At 43.6% G+C, this 13,608-nt stretch overlaps 2 long non-coding RNA genes across 13 annotated transcripts in view; one reads left to right on the top strand and one right to left on the bottom strand.

Annotated features, from left to right (window-relative positions):
* Nucleotides 1-13,608, top strand: part of LOC107054027 — a 64,004-nt gene that overhangs the window by 28,899 nt on the left and 21,497 nt on the right. For 11 of the 12 annotated variants that reach the window (XR_005861975.1, XR_005861980.1, XR_005861978.1 and 8 more), the window contains 3 exons: nucleotides 5,344-5,608; nucleotides 10,098-10,279; nucleotides 10,891-11,071. This is a non-coding gene — a long non-coding RNA (uncharacterized LOC107054027). The remainder of the gene's footprint in view (nucleotides 1-5,343; nucleotides 5,609-10,097; nucleotides 10,280-10,890; nucleotides 11,072-13,608) is intronic. The other variant, XR_005861985.1, reaches the window with a different exon arrangement.
* On the bottom strand, nucleotides 37-2,918 carry LOC107054028. The gene is made up of 3 exons (XR_005861987.2): nucleotides 2,660-2,918; nucleotides 1,553-1,843; nucleotides 37-977 (listed from the first exon to the last, which is right to left on the bottom strand). It is a non-coding gene; the product is annotated as an uncharacterized LOC107054028 (long non-coding RNA).

Raw genomic sequence — 13,608 nt, 5'->3', positions numbered from 1 at the left:
CTCAGGAGAACGAATCTAATGCTATAACTGGGTTGAATAAGAATAGATTTAATGGTAATAGATATAGTAAAAATTGATTTAATACTGACTAGTTTTGCTGCTCCTCCATGTGCAGCAGGCCCTGTGGAGAGGACCCCATAACCTGGGGCGCAGAGGAGGGACCAGCAGTTCCGCCTGGCTTTGAGGCTCGGGCAGTGTTGCATCCCCAGATAGATGTCATTCAGGAGGGCATGAGAAAGGGCTGCTGTGATATTTCCACACCGGTATCTTTAGCCCAAAGATCTGTGATGGTTTCCAGATTTTTAACTTGATGGGTGGAAAAAAAACAAGCCCCCATCTGCCAGTGTCTGTGTATATGGGAGAAACACCAGCAAAGGTAGACAAGGAGCTTACAGTGGGGGAAGGAGTGGCGGCTTATTGCTTCAGCTTCACTTAAGTGAGTGTTGCAGTGCTCTGAAAGGAGAGGAAATGTTGTTTTTCCCCCTGTATGTGCCACTGACGTGTTTTAAAATGCATGGGCAAAGTTTGTAGTTTATTTCCTCCAAAGGGGCCAAGTCCTCCTGGCATTCTTATGAACAAGCTCATTAGAATAAAATCCATTATGCGCATAACTAATGACACAAATTTACAAATCTGTTGACAATTATGACCACATCCCTCATGCATTTGCTTGCAGCTTGCTGGAGTGACCAGGAGAAGGAGTTCAATCCAGAAGTTTTACAGCTCACGAGCTCCGAGTGCAGTGATGTGAGATTATTTCCCAACTGGATTACAAAGCTGTCATTAGTCAGGGCAGTGCGGGAGGACCAGGGCACGAGACCGTAAACTGTCCTCGGGAGACCTGAAATCATTCTGAAGGCAGGGCGAGATATTCCTGGCTGCAGAGACCATTATTATTTTTTTTTTCTTTAGCTGGGGGGGAAAACACAGGCGGGTGCACACAAACGACGTCTGTTCCAAGCAGCGCCTCGCGTCCTCTGGAAATGAATAGAAATCAAATTGAGACACTGGTGTCCTCAGAGTGTTAAATATTTCCAAGTTCTTGCCAGGCGGGTGTAATTTATTGAATGTAGGTTTTGTGAAATAGTGCTGCTGTCAGGGTGAGATTGGCACCAGAGAAATGAAGGCGGCTAATTCTCAGGGGGTCCTCCCTGGCAAAAACCCTCTATTGAGTCCTCATGCTACTTGTGCTCATAACTGCCGAAAAACCAGGAGTGCCATCTGCAAACTGTGATTCATAAACACTCTGTCAGTCTGCCATGTACCCTGACATCATAAAATAACAAGAAGCAGCATTGTAATAAAGAGAGGAGGTTTGCAGTCGACCAATTAAATGCATCTAATTTATTTCTGTTACAGCTGAGGCTTTATTTATTAGTAAACAGCTGCATTTGTTACACTTTTTTTTTTTAATTTTTTTTTTTTCCTAGGAGCGTGCCAACTGGCACTTTTGATAATCCATTAATCCTAAATAATCATCTGGGTACTTCATGGTTGGTAGGAAAAAAAAAAATGAAAATAGCGAGAAGGTTATTAAAAGTTAAAACGTCACCTTGCGAGAAGGCTGCTGAGAGCTCCTCTGCTTTGCGGCTCAGTGGGAGTCCCGGTGAGCTCCACTTTGCTGGCAGAGCCATGCCCCCCACTTCCACCTGCATGGATGTGGCCATCCATCCCGAGCAAGGCCTGGCCTCGCTGGATGGGGTCGGTGTTAGGGGCAGCCCTAAAGCAGCGGTAGGAGAGGAGCGCGTTGCGTGTTTGGTTTCCTTGCCTCCTACTTTCCCGGCGCTAACTTGATTCTCAGCAAAGCTAAAAATCTGCTAATTGGTTGTCAAAGTCTAATTAGCTGATATTACAAAAAAAAAAAAAAAAAAGAGAGAGAGATAAGTTTGCCTTTTATAATTGGAGCTGAAACCCCCCACTTCCCCTCCCCTCGGACCCCCTGGTGTGTGTTAATTGAGCTCCAGGACTTTTCGGTGTATTTTAATGCTCTCTCCTTTTCAGTGCCCTGGAAAGCTTTGCAGTTAATGAGACAATAATATGTACAATCAAGGAAAAATGTAGTAAAAACTAGGCAGAGCCTCATGGAATCAGGATGGTGTGAGCGTGTGCAGATGCATGGAGGGAGGGAGCGGCCCCCACCTCCCCAGGCAGCGTCAGGCACCAGAACCATCCTGCTGTTTGCTCTCTGCTCCCTGGGCATCTCCTTCCCCTCTCAAGGAGGATTACTTTTTTCTGTAGAGCCAAATTTTAGCAGTGAGGGGAAGAAGGCTGTACTCAGTGCAGGAATTGAAACATGCTCCACCTGTGTATCTCCTGAGCTACATGAACCATTGCTCCTTGCTATATTTGTGTGTGTGCGTGTATGGACATATATATACAACATCCCCTTATAGCCAGAAAATGAGCCCATCTCAGTGTCTTTATGACCGCTCCCCCCTGTGCCACCCATCCCATAGCACCCCAGTACCACCAGTGCCGAGCTGGATCAACTGGGGAGCACCCACCCCGCAGCTCTCCTTGCTGCATGTTGGGAGCTCAGTTTTAAAGCCCATTTCTTGCTGCGTATTAAAAAAGCAACGTTCAAAAGAAGTGAGCACAGGTGGGTGCTCTATATATGGGTGCTCTTTTCAATATGTATAATAGCATTGCGTTTACTTACTCAGTCATGTTTTCCTCTTTCTCCTCCTCCTATCTTCCTCCTCCACACCTGCTTTCCATCAGTCCCCTCTGCCCCGCTTGTCATCCTATCCTCTCTGCCGCTTTTACCGCAAACCCACTAACGTTATATTTCAAGTCAGGCTCTCAAGCCCACGACGTGTAAGGAAGCAAATCCAAAGCCTGAGTGGCTCCAGGAGCCTGCGGGGGATGCTGGGGTGCTCAGGGCGCAGCTGGGTGTGGGGCTCACCCATTGCCGCAGTGGGAAGCCTGGTTTTCCTTTAAATCAGAGAGAGTTTTTTTCTAGCATCGAAAAAAAATGAACATATTAAGGCCAATCGTTGCTGCTAGATGAGCAGCTTCAGATCTACGTGTCCTATTGTTGTGTGTCGCATCCCCTTAGCAGTGCGTATCCTCACTGTTTTGAGTATCTGGCTGAGGAAAGGAAACAAATAGAAAATAGATTTATAGAATCATAGAATATCCTGAGTTGAAAGGGACCCATAAAGACCATCAAGTTCAACTCCTGGCTCCGCACAAGACCACCCAGAAATCAGAATGTATATCAGAATGTTGGAGGTGTAATAGGGAAGTCCTCTCCATGTCATGGGTTGTGGGCTGGGCTCCCATCATTGCACCTCTCTGGAGGATATCTGATGGGGCAGCAAAGGTCAGACCATCACTTTTATAAAGCTCTTGGTGTGTTCAGGCTTGGTGGGCTCCTGGTCATGGGATTTGGTCGTGGGGCAATGCAGCAGGGTGGCAGGCAGGAACAGAGAGCCTTTCTACAAGGGACAGCCTGGGTGAATGTCATTGTCCCCTGCCAGGTCTCTGAAAACTGTATCAAAATATTCCCAAGCTTGAAACTTGACCCTTTTCTATATGGGCAAAAATGATCTTGGGTTAATTGCATTTGCATATTTCTGTTTTTTCCTTACTTTGTCTTGTTTGTTTGGATTTTCTACAGAAAAAGTGAACACAAAGCCCTGTTTCTGCTTATCTTGGACATGGACTTCTGTAACCTTTGAGCAAAACATGCTGCAGGCTGATGTCCTGCATCCCTGGCTGCTTCTGACACTGTTGTCCCATCTTTCCCTTTCTAAGCGCTCTCTTCTGCTTTCCTCCTTGGAAATGAAAATGATCTGACAAGACCAAGTTCATTGAGATCCCATACAAATTTATACTCCTTCACAGATGCAACCAACATGTCAGAGCCCCCAACTTTTCCAACACAGCATAAATTACTTTTCCAGTGCCAGCTTCTCTGAACTGGTGAGGTTTGCTGATACTTATTGCACTGACGAAGGAGTTCACAATTTTTCTTTTGGATGATTTTTCTCAAGAACAGTTAGCATTTTTTTCTATATGAGGTCCAGCTGGCTAATATATTATGAATTACTATCATGTCCTTAGAATAATTTCCTCTGCTATTTGTCACTTCTTGAATGTATCAGGTCTCGTTCATGGGTTTCATTTGCCACATTAGCTGCAGAAGAGAGTTGGTATTAAAGGGGTTAATATCAAAGGTTAACTATCAAACAGGTGGAAAGCACATAAATTAGTGCAGATTTTACTGGAGAAATAAACTTTAAAAACCCCAAACTGATGACCACAGTTCTCAGATGTTGCTGGTAACCTTCTGCATTAAATGGGAATGTGTTGTTTCTGAAAGCCAGTTGTCACTGCAACAAGAAGGCAAAAAACAGAAAAAGGCTCCTGCAGAGTCCATGTTGGAGTCTACAAGTGCCATTGTTGTGACTTGTTGTTGCAGGTTGGCCAACAGCAGCAGGAGCTGGTTGATGTTCTCCTGCTTCTGCAGCATTCTCAGATAAAACGTTTGTCCATGCTCCTGCCTTTGGCTGTTGTGCTGCAGTGGAAGCTGAGGTATCCTGAGCCCAGGCTGTAGTTTGGGTGACCCAAACAGTTTTCTTGCACTGCATGACCAGCTGCTTTGCTGCCGCTCCAATTCAGACGTTTTTAAAACCAAATAGAGTTATAATAGAAAAGGATGAAGAAGTTAGGATGAGGTAAATTATCTCTACTCCTCTTTGGAGAAGATCAGATGATCATTTTTCTAGCAGCTTTAATTTTCTGTGCCTACTGCTTTATAAAAGGGAAAATTGCATTGGTCCTTGGGCGATGCGGTGGAGCTCTTCATAAATAAATCTAATGGAGCCAGAACCTCTGTTGCTGAGGCTACAGCATCACTATCGGCTTAAAACACAGTGCCCGTGCTTAATGCTTAGTTCATTAACGCATTCTGTCCATTGGCTCATTTGGATCTATTAACATAATTGTTCTTTCTAAACAACTGGGTCATTCTCTCTCCCCGAACAGAAAATCAAAGCTGGCTTCAATATTTTGGAGAAATCATGTAGCCAGATAAATACATGTATTCCTCTATAAGCTCACCCAGCCTGGGATTAGATAAAACTGTGATTTTGCTTTGTTAGACTCACAATGGGGCATATTAAAAAACAAATGTCCTGGTTGTCTCTAAAACATAAAATGAAAACATTTTCCTGAGTTATTTTGGTGAAATTCTTTCTTTATTTCTCCTCGTCATGCTTTTGCTCCCTTCTCTTCTTCCCCTGAGGCAGAAGGCTGGGATGCAGAAAGGAATATTCCCCTTTTTCCTTTCTCTCCCGTTGGTTTCCCTTTTACTCATTTCATTTTTTTTTTTTTTAGGTGACATTGTTCTACTCGCCAAACCTGTAACTTTAACAGAGGGTGACAGGGTGACCTTGACGACAGATGTTCCTGTGGCAACAGATGGCACTAGCAAACCCGAGAAGCTGCTGTACGCCGTCTCCGTGCCACCTGTGCATGGTCAGATTGAGCACATCAATTATCCCGGCGTGCCCATTCCCAGACACAGCCGGTTGGATGTGGTGGCCCAGAAGGTCCCCTCTATCCATGACAATAGCTGTGAGGCCGGGAAGGAGCCACTCAGGTGAGCAGACCTCTCCTTGGCACGCTGGTGTTCTCAAAAGCCCTCTGCAAGTTAAGGGTTAAGCTTGCATTTCCAGTACAGTATTTAATGACCAGTTGTGTAAGAGACCACTGCATACAGGAACACAACGTAATTTTATCATTACAGTAATTACATACTTTATTAACTGCAATAGTGAAGTTATACGGCCAAAGGCAATGGGGTCTTGCAAGCTTAGTGTTGGGGTGTATCCAGATAGGCTTTTGTGATCGAATAGAAAGTGAAATCAAATGGTGTAGGTTCGTATAAAGAGCTCACCGCGTTCCTCAAGGTTGCCGGCGGTGGAAAAGGAAAAAGCAAAAATTCCCCATCTGTGACTGTGGTTGGTTTCTGGGCACTTCTTTGTCCTGAAGGGAAAAAAAATAATAATCGTAACATTGTCTGAAATGATCAGGAGAACTTAATCCAGATGGTGGTGTCATTTCTAAGAAAAAGCATATGTTGGCCATTATGATACTTAAATATAATGGTTTTACATTCCTCTAGTGGGCACAAAAGGCACACAACAGAGTTGGCGGGGTTTTTTAATCTTCTGGATGGTGGCGGTGGTGGTGGAGTGGTGGGAGATTTTATCTTCCAAATGGTGTGTTTCCCAGAAGATATGGCAAATTCAATTGACGAGAGCCTGCTGTGAAAGCCGTGCTCCCGTGGAATGTAAATTCGTACATTACTCTACCCCGAAACAGTGACGAGGTTTCATATAATGCCCCCTTTGGATCATTCTCATTCTATATATATTCTCCTAGCTTTGTCTGCTGCTTTTTCCGTTGTTTTTTTTTTTTCTTTAATCTGTTTTTCTTTCCGATTTGTTTTAAAAGTTATTTACTCTCCCTTTGCAGCAAAGTGGGCACTATAACTAATTTTATTCTCACCGTGATTAACTATGAATAATTTCCTAAGAAATGAGTCAAATTAACAAGGGGAAGAAGGAATCAATAAATCATGAAAGCAGCCTATTTCTAAGTGGGGTTAAAACTACCATTACATAAATCACAGCCTCTAAATGATGACCCGCTTGGATACGGGGGGGGGGGGGGGAAATGTCCATTTAAATTGTGGTGAAAGGAAAAATTGAAACGAGTGAGCCAGTATCTGTGCTCCCCTACCACCCTCCCCCCCACATACCATACAAAGAGGGGGGCAGGGGAGGGGGAAGGACCCCAGGAAAGGCAGAGAAGAGATGTGGTTTCCTCACACTGGTCCAGCTGTGCAGGGGCCGCAGGGCAGCTGCTGCTGCCACAAAGAGCAGGAAAGCTCTGCATTTCGGACACAGAGACATAAATGTTGTTTAATGGCACCTTCTGCCTCTGCGCAGGAGCAGAGGTATACTTGGGCTGACCCAGCATCACTCAAAAGGTCCGAAATGTTTTCAGCCTGCTTTGATTTTTGTACTTTCCACTGGTTTTTGTTGAGTTAGCCTCAATTTAAAGCCACTTGGAAAGGACCGCAGAATCAGGTCCACTGCTCTCCTTGGCTAGTTTACATTATATCCTTCTAATTGTGCATTAAGGATCCTGACTTGCCTGGCAGTGTGGTGAGTGCTGCAGTGCTACCTGGAGCTAGATTTTCATCTTTCTTGCTCTCTGAGACTCTAAATTTTATACAAACTGTGCCACTGCTTTTGCAGGAGAATTGCCCCATTGCCCATCCATCTTTACACCAGGAGGTAAAGATCCCTCCAAATTGTGAATGTTGGGCAGACATCCTCCTCAAGTTTTCTGTGGAAAAGAATGAGTCAAAATGCATATATGCTTTTTTGTTTGTTTGTTTTTGTTTTTGTTTTTTTTTTTAAAGGCAAGAGAAAAGCAGTTTTGCTTGTAAGTTTCCATTTGCAATTCTTTTTTATGATCTTTTCTCCTCCCTGAACACATGTATGAAATGGAACCAATTCGTTGCTTGCTGGAAAGGGGTTACTTCTTGTGTTGTGTTATGGGCCAAAGATTGGCAGCTGGTTTAAATCAGTATATCTACATTTGCTGAAAGGATGCTGCAGCCGTTTTAACTGGCTCTGTGGCTTATAAAGTTAGTTTATAAAGTTGCTGAGAAGTTCTCTTTCCTAATGATCTCTGTGGTCACAGGGGCTCATATCTCCTTTTGGAGGACCAGTGAGTATCCCACCAGCTGGAGGTGATGGGGTGCGCTTTGTCATCCCTTTCTTTTGTCCATCTCGCTTTGGGAAAGATTTGATGCTTTATTATTATTATTATTTTGCTGAAATTATTCATAGTATCAGAGGGTCACAAAGCCAGCAGTTGCTCCCTTGGTCACAACACACCCAGTGGTTGGCCAGAGCAGTGCTTCAGGGCATCCTCTGATAATGAATGTGAAGAAATGAAGCCTCATGCCTTCTACTCTTCCTCCAAGCCAGCACTGAAGCAGGGGACATTTGTGAGCACAGGGCAGATAAGGAAAAAGGTGAAGGCCCAAGGACATGGTGGCAATGGGCAGAGCGGGAGGTTGGAAGGCAGAGCCCAGCAGAGCCTCCAGCAGTGATCATCATCCCAGCACAGTGCTCAGTATGGCTCCTGTTGTGATTCTTTGTGTTTCTTTCCAAAAAGTGTGCTTATAGGCAGGTACAGGACCATTGAACCCAAGCACATCAATGGCCAGTTTGGCACTTGTGACCACCTTGGCCACTTTCTGTAAGCAAGAGAGCCACTTGGGCAAGCAATGGCATAGGAGGAAGCTGAAGGAGACAGACCCGATGCTTGTCTCTGCAGCAGGGATTTAATGCAGGTCCTTCAGGTCTGCAGGGCAGGGCTGGGGCTGGGGGAGAGAGAGCTTGTCTGCCAGGCATGAAGGAGTTAAAGCACAAGGATTAAAAAAAAAAGCCTTTAAAAAAAAAAAAAAACCACACGCACAAATGCACACACTCACACACTCTCACAAAACCCTGCACCCTAAATTAATTTCTGCTGGTAATCTATATCGGGTTAAATAACGCCTCATTATTCTGCAACACAGCTGAGGCTTCTCAAAATGTTTATCTTGTTTTGTAACTGGTACCTTCTGGCATATTCCAGTGCCAACTCTCCTAGCTCTTGCTATATTTCATTCTCACTATTTTTGGAATGGAGCTGCTGGTTCCAGGTGATTTAATAAATTGCTTTTTTTTGTGTTCCTTTTAACTTACCCATCTGCTCAACACATGCGTAACTTGCAATCTGTCGGCAGTTTGCAGAAAGACAAACTGTCAGAGCTGCATGCATTTGACAACTTTGTTCCCAATTAGATTAGTGGTAATTTTAACAGATTTCAGGGCAATCGAAAAAAGGGATGACATGTTATTAAAGCATCAATTTTGACAGACCCAAGCACATACAATTTCAGTGTAAATTATTTTAAATGCTTTAATTAAAGCTATGAAAGATTTACCCTTTTAAGCAGTAAGTGATTGCAAGACAAATATAAAGGGAAAGTGGATAACAGAGTTTCCTAAATGGTTTATGCTGCGCATGGCAGTCCACAAGTCACCACCACCATAATCTATGACTGTAATGTTGGAGGCATAGTTAATTATTCATAGCCTCATCTCTGGAGCAGACGTGATTAAGAACATGAGGAGCATTCAGAGATCTGAGCTGTACCTATGAAATTCAGAGATCAAGCCTCTCCGAGACCAGAAGCCAAAGGAAACAGTGTAGGGGTATCTTACACAGGGGACATTTTTATAAATATAGTTTTATTTTTGCCCTAGTTCTTCTCTGCTGTAGAGGCCAAAGCCCAGTGGTCAGGGGGGCTGTATACTTAGAGCAATTGGGGATTTTCTATTCTTGAAGACAATTTGCAGGCTGCACAAGCTCTGTTTAAAAAAAAAAACAAAAAAAACAAAAACAAAAGCAAAAACAAAAACAAAAAACAACCAAACAACAAAAAAAACAACACACAACATTTATTATTTAAACAGAATACAGCATTTTAAGTTCGTCACTCCAGGAGCACTGTGCCACATGTGCAGCCCATTTAACTGTTCTCAGGATTTTCTGAGCTGCGGCCCCTCTCCATCCCCGTCCACTCTGGTGAGTCTGGTAGTCGCTCCATGGCAAGAGGCACAGGCTTGGCCCTGCTCCTCCAGCTCTGTGTCCTGGCTGCGGGATGTTGGCTTCCCACAGCCACACCTTCACTGTGTGCTCAGCTGGGGTCTGACTCGGAGCCGAAAGCTTCCAGGAGGGCGGCTCTGAGGGGTTCATTTATTTTCTGTCTGGGTGGCTGTGCAGTGCAGAGCTGTCTTGTTTTCAAACTGTTAAATGTGCATATTGCTTTGGCCTATAAAGTGTTGGTCCCACAACTCGCACTGAAAGTTTAGGTTAGTCTCCTTTCTAATTCAGGGTCTGTAGGACTCTCCGATACTGTTTAGAATAACAAGCAGCAACCACGCTGCTCCCCCCATTCCCTCTTTCCTAATACCAAGCTTGTGTGCATCTGTTTGGGGCTTTTCTTTTTTTCACAGGGGATGGTTATGACTTGGCCTGAATCTCTGAGAAGACCTGAAGGTTTTCTTTGAAGGCTGCTGACCCAAAGCATTGCAGTACCAGAACGCAATGCAAGAGAGAGAAAATGCTCCAGCAAGTGCAATGGATAGGAATAGCAGGAAGTTCCTCAGAGCCCTTGGTCTTGTGCCCTTCCCAGAAGGTAAGATGAAATCCTGAAGGAAGGGAATCACTGCCTTTGGGACTGCTTCTCATTTCCATTTGCATGCTGCCAGAGTGTCCTCTGCTTTGCATGAAGAAAACTTTATATAGAGTTTTGCAGTTGGGACAGCTCCTAAATGCACTTGGATCTCTTCCTCTATTGCTCTTCTTAGCTGGTGTGTATCAGTGAGGATGCATGTAATTCAGTCAATCTACTCAAATCCTTGTGTAAGATCCACCTGATTGTGTCTCAGTTGATGAATGCAGGCCTCTCAGAATGTCTGAGTTTGGCATGAAAAATCACCTTTCTTCTTAAAAAGTGAAGGAGAGCATACATCACAGATCAGAGTATAAGATTCCTCTGTTCAGTCCCAAAATCAATGACACTCATAGGACAGCAAGATATTGGAGCCTACATGATGGGTGAAATTGGCAAGCAGATTAACATGGACAACTGGACTGGTTTATTTCAACATCAAACACAGACCGCTTGTTGTAATGCACAGCAAAAATTTCTGGCATGGTATGGCATGGCATGGATAACCTTCATGGAGCTCTTTTGCCAGGTAGTCACGCACAGCCCATTGAAACACCTCTTGTGTATACTTACAGATCACTCTGGTATAACCGCATGAAATAGACTGTCGTAAACTGGGGCCAACTTAATAAGATGAAAATACTCTACTAGCACAATGGAAATGCTAGGAAAAATTGGAACATTTTATTTGACTAGTAGAGTCAATCGTGGTTTTCTTGTCTGCAAAGAGAGGAGCAAGTAGAACCTATAATGCAGGTGAGTTACTGTCTTAAATGCTCTTATGCATGGCTAAATAGTATTGAAAGACAAAAATATCACATTCTACATGAATACTGAGACTTGGCAGGAAGAAGGATGGAGAAAATCTCTTGAATCTTGTGATCTTCTCCTTACATATTAGTGCTTCCCCTTCCATTAGAACATTAGTTGTTTTGGTTCAAAGCATGGTACGCTGGAGATTTTAGAGAGTTCATCTTCACAACAGATGAGAGTTGGTGATAAGTTCTCAAAAAGCTCAATGTCTTAAAAATCTTCCTATTTTTAGCAAATTTATCTTTGCAGCTTCTGAGATCAAATCCCTGGCAAAGCCAATCCTTGAAAACTGAGCAGAGACCTGAAATTTCTTATTTAATCAAGTCACATACAAAACAGAGCAAAAAAAAACCCTGCTTGCATACATATCAAGCTTTTCTGCTTAATCTATTTTATAATGTTTTGCAATTAACAGGCCAATGTTCATCAGCTGATAAATAATTAACAGCTGTTGTTGTTTCTAGGGCATGACGTAAAAGGCTCACATAGGACAAAAACTAGCTCGAGTTGTTTGCCAAAACTCTGACCAAACACACATTTATATCTCACAAAAACAAATTTCTTTGGGAAGATTGCACTTCATGGTATCTCTAAGGGAGTCCTCTTTATGAGGACGTATTAGAAGAGATATTCATATGCTCTTTTCTTTGGCCAGGCATTAGCAGCTTCTCCTTTTTACTGGTATTATTCAGACAAATCAAGGAGTAAAGCAGAAAAACAAGTTTTTTATGATTCACCTTCAAGCCACTGGTATCTATAGTTTTCCTGTCATTACGGACAGAATTCTTTGATCTGTGTTCAAAATCGTCAGATCTGGGAGAAGTGAGATCTCACTTTGGTGAGACATAACCACCCCTGGCAGGTCTGAACAAATGTAGTGGTCTAGTTTTTACTCATCCGAAACAAACTAAACATTGACTTTCTGTTAACTCTGGCTATAAATGGGAGACACAAAAAAACAGATCACTTGGGAATACTCTTTGCAGTTTGCTGACTCTCTTGCAGGAACCCACAACTTTTATTTGTTTACTTGCATCAGCTTTGATTGAAGGTGGGCTCTGCGTGAGCCATGAATTCCAATGAGAGGAGTATCTACAACTGAATTCGAACTGAAGCTGTGCTGAGGGTCGTCTTCCAAAGTTTCTCTGATGTATTTAATTTTATACTACCTATTCACCAAGCAATTGCAAGCACTCTTGACTGGATGGGGTGACTTCTGTTTACAGCACACAGAGTCATCTATGATTAAACCAGTATGTACCATGTCTACACAAAAGTTCAATCTCCAACCTAGATGAGCATTCCTCCTACTGTAAAGACTTCTACTGCACTTGAGAAACACAATTCCTGACCATAGCCTTTATTCAATAGTCTCATGCAGTTTTCTAGATATCCTAGCTTCAGGCCAAGGAGAATCAGAAGGAAAGGAGCCAAATACTTGAACATGTCTCCAAATCAAAGATCTGAAGCTATTGTAGACAGCTGAAGATAGATGGGATGTATTTGTGGCAGTGCATATCACTGAAGAGGTTTTCTGTAACATTTTGTGCTATTTGAAGTTTCCCAAGTGTTGAAAGCTTTGTACCTGGGTATATCAGTTTGCTGTAATACAACCAAGTGACCAAAGTGTGAAAAGCTTAAGGCCAGGTCAGTATCTGCCAGCATGGGATGCAGTCTTCCAACCAACTGGAGTTGGCTGGAAGTGTTAATCGCTGCTATGTGAGAGCTGAATGTGCTTGTGGATTCTTTACCTATTTTTGAAATGTGGTCTCAGTCACAACTGTGTTCCTTAGCCATAAAATTTTCCGCATTCTCTCCTGTGCATACTGACATCTGTCTCACTTGGGTTCAGCTTCACCTGCCTATTGTGTGTGTCTCAGCTTATCTTGCCTCAGCACTGGTCCCTCATCCTGGTATTGGTATGACTGTGTAAGTTGAAAAGTAGAGATGCATGTTCTTTGTGCCTTGCCAGCATAGAGAACACTTACACTTGCTTGCATGTGTAAGATGAAAGATCTGAAAGATCTGGAGGAGTGTCTTGGCTGATTTGATACCCCAGGGTAAAGATACAGGCTCAGACTTTGCTCTGGACTCATGTTGCCTCTTGCAGGTGAGACTGTCAGTGCCCAGTGTAAGGAGTGATACATAAATGCAGTGAGACCTAGAAGGATCTTTCCGTTTCCAGGAGAGGACCTCGTGCTTGTGGCAGCAGAGCTGCTTCAGCTGTGGGTCTGGTGTGAGTCCAGTTTGTGCTAGGCTAGCACCTTTCCGTATCACACTTTAACTATTTGTTCAGCCCAGAGAAGAGAGGCTGAGTGGTAGCCCTACAGCTCCTCATGGCAGCCCTATAGGTCTTCATGACAGCCTGCAGATCCTCACAGGGAGTGGAGGAACAGCGCTGAGCTCTGCTCTTTTGTGACAGAGACAGGGCCCATGGGAACCACAAGGAGCTGCATCAGACTTCCCCAAAGCTGAATTGT

This window comes from Gallus gallus, chromosome 8, assembly GCF_016699485.2.
Source record: "Gallus gallus isolate bGalGal1 chromosome 8, bGalGal1.mat.broiler.GRCg7b, whole genome shotgun sequence".
Lineage (NCBI taxonomy): Eukaryota > Metazoa > Chordata > Aves > Galliformes > Phasianidae > Gallus > Gallus gallus.
Note: the sequence above shows the minus strand (reverse complement) of the source record. Positions and strands in the feature narration are given on the sequence as shown.